This window comes from Hevea brasiliensis, chromosome 1 (assembly GCF_030052815.1).
Source record: "Hevea brasiliensis isolate MT/VB/25A 57/8 chromosome 1, ASM3005281v1, whole genome shotgun sequence".
NCBI lineage: Eukaryota > Viridiplantae > Streptophyta > Magnoliopsida > Malpighiales > Euphorbiaceae > Hevea > Hevea brasiliensis.
The window spans coordinates 24,795,653-24,802,422 of NC_079493.1; positions in this window are offsets into that span (position 1 = coordinate 24,795,653).

Consider the following 6,770-nt stretch of genomic DNA (forward strand, 5'->3'; position numbering starts at 1 on the left):
TAAATAATTGATTTTGTCAATTATCTCTGCATTAGAGCCATTAGGATTTCGGGAACAGGCCTTTAGTGTCTTTATATTGATTGATATCTGACTATAAAATTTACTGATGTGTTACACTGAATTTATTTGAGATTGATTTGATCTTATTGATTCTCTGAAATTATTGAAATAAACTATTGAAATTGCACTATCAGTTATTATTTGCTATCTGAAATTTTTTGTTGATTTTGATTGATTTATACAAATTGATTTTCTGTTTTGAATTGGTACCTGTGCCCAGTATCTGTTTCTGTTATCTGGCCCTACCGTATGGACTATTACGGTATTAGGTTGCATTGTCGAGTCATGCATCATTACAGTTTATGGTTTGCATTAGTATCATATGCATTAATATCTGTGAAGGAGGAGGAAAGTATCTAATATCTGGTAGCGCGCTTACCATCTGGCCTTTGGTGATGTGGGGTATCATCACCCTGGTGCACTGTACCATAAAATTTTTATTGAATAAATTTCTTTTATATATATGTTTTATGAAATTATTTTATTAATGATTTTGATAGCATGAGCATAATTTTATTGAATAGAAAATCTATTGTGAAATTAATCAAGCGTCTGCCTGTTCCTATTCCGTTGTGTGCTATAATTATCATTCACTGAACATTAGCTCAAACCACGTTTTCTCATGCATTATCTGCTTTTGGATCAAGAGAATTAGAATGATTCAAATATTCAGTCCATTTTCTGGAGAAGGACAATCTTTGATTTGTTCTCATGTTATGTCTGAATTCATGTTTCATCGGGCTAATAATTAGTTTAGTTTATTGAACAGTTTAAGTTTTCATTTGAAATTTGTAGAGACTCTGCAGTTTACTTATTGGATGTTTATGATGTTTATTCAGTATTTTATTTATTTAGATTTTTTTTTTTTGGATTAGTAAGTGACAATATATTTATTCAAGATACTCTGATAAAGCTTGCATGATTTAAGAATACTTAAATTATGCACCGGTCGCGATACAGAATTTTAGGTCTTGACAGTAAGGCTAAGAAAATTCACCATTATTTCAAGATTGTCTTTCTTTCTTGTAATGTTGTAATTCTTATATATTCTGCAATAATAAATTTCAAATTTTTACTAAAAATTTGAAATCCATATACTATATGGATTTTAGGGGAATTAAACTAACATTTAGGTTGTGTTGTTTCACAAAAAATAACTTATGTATAGAAAATATTTTCAATAGGAAAAAAAATTATTTTTCATGAAAATATTTTTTATTATTTGATTGTAATATTAAATCAATGGTAAGTATTTATTTCAAGCATGTATAAGAATTTTCATATTTTAATAAAATTATTAAAATATAAAAATGAAAAATGACTTCTTGTTTTGAAAAAAAAATTTTTTTTTCTTAAAATGACTTAGTTTTTTATTTGACCGGGAAAAATTTTTCATTGATTAATGTCCCTCAAACGCTAGAAAATGTGAAAAGCATTTTCCTGGAAAGAAAAATATTTTTTATTTATTTTATGAAAAGTATTTTCTATAGTTTTTAGTGTTTGGAGCACTCATGAAAATAGATTAACAAACATTTTCAAGAAAAATAAAAAGAGAAAGTCATTTGCTAGATTTTGACAATTTTATTAAAATGTAATATATATATATATATATATATATATATATATATATATATATATATATATATATATATAGTTTAACATTACAACCAATTAATAAAAAATATTTTCTTAGAATTTATACAAAAAAATTCTTTTAGAAAATATTTTGTATGACAAATATTTTCTATATATAAGTTATTTTTTGTAAAATAAATGGAGGCTTAATATATATTTATATTTATAATATTTTTTATTTATAAAAATGCATATGATATATAATTAACTGTCAAAATAATAACATAAATTTAATAATATAAATTACAAATTTAAATAGGTAAGTAGCCTAATAAACATAATTTTTTTAAAATTTAAGAGTTTTTAAAAGAAGAAGAAAGTAAACAAAACTAATAAATCACCCTCCTAAATTAGAGGGCCATAAAACTAGCCCCTCGCATCATCATTGTTACCATCTAAGTGCCTATTTGGTATTAAATTAATAGGATTTAAATTACTTTTTTGAATAAAAAGTATCATTTTAGATACTGTTAAAAAAATAATTTAAATTTTTTTTATTGTTTTAGTGTTCTTATGACTAAAATATATCAAATTTAATTTTAAATTATCTTTCAATACTATCAAATTAGTATATTTAAAAATATGATTTTATCAATGATAATTCTAACAATAATATTAAACAGACCCTAAGTTGTGCTAGTCCTTCACTTTCACTCTCAACAAATTTCAAACTTTTTTTCCGGCGGGATTTCTTCAAGCAGCGTCTAAGACTTGTGTGTGTATTTATTTTAACATTACAACCAATTAATAAAAAATATTTTCTTAGAATTTATAAAAAAAAAAATCTTTTAGATAGCATTTTGTATGACAAACATTTTTATATATAAATTATTTTTTTTAAAATAAATAGAGGCTTAATATATATTTATATTTATATTTATAATATTTTTTATTTATAAAAATGCATATGATATATAATTAAATGTCAAAATAATAACATAAATTTAATAATATAAATTACAAATTTAAATATGTAAATAGCCTAATAAATATAATTTTTTTAAAATTTAAAGGTTTTTAAAAAGAAGAAGAAAAAGAAGAAGAAAGTAAACAAAACTAATAAATCGCCCTCCTAAATTAGGGGCCATGACACTAGCCTCTTGCACCATCATTATCACCATCTAAGTGCCTATTTGGCATTAAATTTATAGGGTTTAAATTACTTTTTTTAATAAAAAGTATCATTTTATTATTTTAGTGTTCTTATGATTAAAATTTATCAAATTTAATTTTAAATTATCTTCTAATACTATTAAATTAGTATATTTAAAAATGTGATTTTATCAATAGCAATTTCATCAACAATATTAAACAGGCCCTACGTTGTACCAGTCCTTCACTTTCACTCTCAAAAAATTTCGAACTTTTTTTCCGGCGGGATTGCTTCAAGTAGCCTCTAAGACTTAATCAAATAATTCCAATTCTTTTTAAAGAGAAATTAGCCTTGTAGGTTAAGTATTTGACCGTTAAATTATTATAATTAATTCAATAACTATCAATAATGAAAAAAAAATTCTAATATTCGTAAAGAAAAGCAGATGTCATCAAGAATTGAATTTCTAACATTCTATAGTCAATCAAGTATTACTGAATAATTATAGAAAGTGGTTGAATAAATATAAAAAAAATAAATAAAATTTTTGTAATTTACTATGAAATATAGAAAATGATATGATCAAATATGAATAAAAATAAAAATAATAATAATAATAATAATAATAATAATAATAATAATAATAATAATAAATAAAATATAAACAAATTTATAAGTGTTGGAGTCTCCCGTCAACTACAAATAATAGATTGAAAGAGAATATGGTTCACCGATGGGAATTAAATGGTAGTACATCAGGTAAAGTGCCGGTTCAAAATTGGACCGGAAATAAATAAAAACCAAGTAAATCCATTTTTTATTTGAATCAAAATCAAACTGAATAATTATAAGTTGTACAGTCTTTTTTTCATAAAATTTTAAAAAAATTTGAATTTAAGATTTAAATCAGATCAAACCAAAACTAAGATCAAAACTAGAATTTGAACTGAATCAAAACCTTAAAAGGGTTCACAGTTCTAATTCTAATTTACCATTTTAAATAATTAAAGTTCATAATTTCAGGTCAATTCAAACCGAAACTGAATCAATAACCGAGCCTATACGGTAGTTGAAATTAGGTGTAGTTGTTCTATTACAAGTATATATAATACCTGTCTGCCACAAGACCTAATCATTTTAGGCAACGTTCAATCCCTAAACATTTCCTAGTGGGGTAAGAGACAACGCGTTTGGACAGCTATTTGCACATCTATTACCCTAATCATGCATAATTGCTGCAATCATACTCCTTGCTTGCACTCTCAAATTCCGGAGCCAATCCCTCAAAACTATTTCTTTTTCAATAGAAGTCTTCCTCCATTAAGGTGTTTTTCAACAATATTAATTATTTTAGTAGTCGTTAACTGTTTTAATGGCTGTAACTATTAGATATTAACTGTCTGTATTTAGCTGTTTATATAGCTATTAAAATAAAAGTGTTCGATAAAAAATACCTATTAGTAGGGCTGAGCAGAATTCGGTTCAAACCGAAAAATCGAATCAAATTGAGTCAATTCGGTTCAATCGATTCGGTTTTAAAATTCAATCGGTTCGGTTTTACATTATAAAAATTCCGGTTATTTCGGTTTGGTTCGGTTTTGAAGAGAAAAAAATCGGTTAAACCGAACCGAACCAAATAGTAATTTATATATTCAAATCAAACCAAATCAAACCGAATCAATTTTTGAATTGATTTATTTTTATGGGAAATTTATGAATTATATTTAATTATATATATATATATTAATTATTTAATTTCATTGATTAATGGTTATTAGATTCAAACCAAAGTTAAAATTAAACAAAATAACTTGAAAATCAAGTCTAAATTAAAAAATCAATCAAAAATCAAAACCGATCGGTTTAAACCGAACCGAACCTAAATAGAGCGATTCGGTTCGATTTGATTTTTCATTTATTTCTGTTCGATTCGGTTTCTAAAATTTAAAATTTGATTTTTATAATTTAATTATGTTCGGTTCGGTTCGAACCGAATGCTCACCCCCACCTATTATATTAGCTATTAAATGTAAAATATGATGTAATTTTGTTGATTCTAGTTAAAATACTCCTTCAAATTCTAAAAGCTAAGAGAGATAGCTTTTTATAAATCACTACCCTAAACTTCTAACCACTAATATAAATACTATGCAACTAAACAGTGTAAATAAGAGAAGTAGTTTTTTAATTAGAGTCGAAACACTAAATGATACTTTAAAAATTGTTGTTAAATAGGGTCTGAATTAGTTTAATTGGCAAGGATATAAACTCTAATTTTTATTCATTATTAAAAAATATTTCAAATTATTTATTTTAAATGCATCAAATTGATGTAAGAGACTGAGCTATAAAATTGCTCAAAGAGAAAACGTAATGTCATTGTGCTAAAGCTGATCTAAAAATACACAAACCATATAGATAAATAATTTAATGGATAATACAAATCAACCTAACTCATTTACCATTTTAAGGTTGTGTAATTTATTTAATGTTCTTTTTTTTTTTAATATTGGAAGGAAATTAATTATTTGAGACATTTTTATTTTTGGCTCCACTTCTGATTAATACTAATATCTAAGCAGGCGCCGAGGGAATAATGCAAGCATGAATAAAACATAAAAGATTGGATCTAACATGTCCACAACTTATCATATATTTTATTCTCAACACTTATTATATATAATAGTAAAACCCTATAAAATTTCTCATACTTTTCAATTTCTTCAGATCTGAAAAGGGGTTACTTGACTCTTCAAATATATTATATATAGGACCAACTAGACAATGTTAATATATTATATATTAAAAATTATTCATTAATTAATTTACAATTTAAGTCTATTCAATGAGTATTTATCAATTTTCGAGTGACTAAGCTAGTCTTTCGGGATCTAAATATCAGTTATAAATAACATGCATATGTAGAATATAAGGCCTAATATCCTTTGATAAAATTATCATGATTTTATTAAAAATATATATCTTCCATATCCCGTTTGTATGCATGTGTTATTAACCGATTAAAAAAAAAATAATGTTAAAAATGTAGAGATGCAGACTTTCTAAATCATTTTTTTTTTCCTTAATAAGTCATTAATGGAAAAAATATATATTCCAAATATAACCATTGCTTTAAAGCCTAGCTAGCAAGATCATGAGTTTGGTATTTATGTTTCATATAATTTGTTAAACTTATTTTGATATTGATAGTGATGATTATGGATTCTTATATATATATATATATATATATATATATATATATATATATATATATATATATATAAGTGGGTTTTTTTTAAATAAGACTTTGTTTATTTTACAAAAAATAATTTATATATGAAAAATATTTTCTATGGGAAATGTTTTCTAAAAAAATATTTTCCATGAAAATATTTTTCATTATTTGGTTATAATATTAAATTAATGATATGTGTTTATTTTATATTTGTATAAGTATTTTCATATTTTAATAAGATTACCAAAATTTAGAAAATAGAAAATGACTTACTCTTTTTAAAAATAAAAGTCAATTTCTTTAAAAATGACTTAGTTTTTCCTTTGACCAGGAAAATATTTTCTGTTGATCAATTTTTTTGAGTGCTCCAAACATTAGAAAATGCAGAAAATATTTTTCAAGAAAATATTTTCCGTAAAACAAATGAAGTCTAAGAAAGGAAAGATATATCATTAATTGAAAATGAAATATAAAAATGGATTATAAATTAACTGATTATATTTTAGTATAATTAAAATTAATCACTTATATAAAAATAATATAAAGGGTTTGAAAAATCCAATAGCGTTAATAAAGCATGTAGGTTATTTACTAGAGACGAGTTGCGTGCTCCACTATTCTATTTTATAGTTTTTTTATGAGCTCGATCAGATAATCTTCAAATTTAGATTTTCTATAAAAGAAATGATCTGAACACTCTTTTTTAAATAAGGGAAAATTATTATTAAATCCTTGTATTTTAACGAA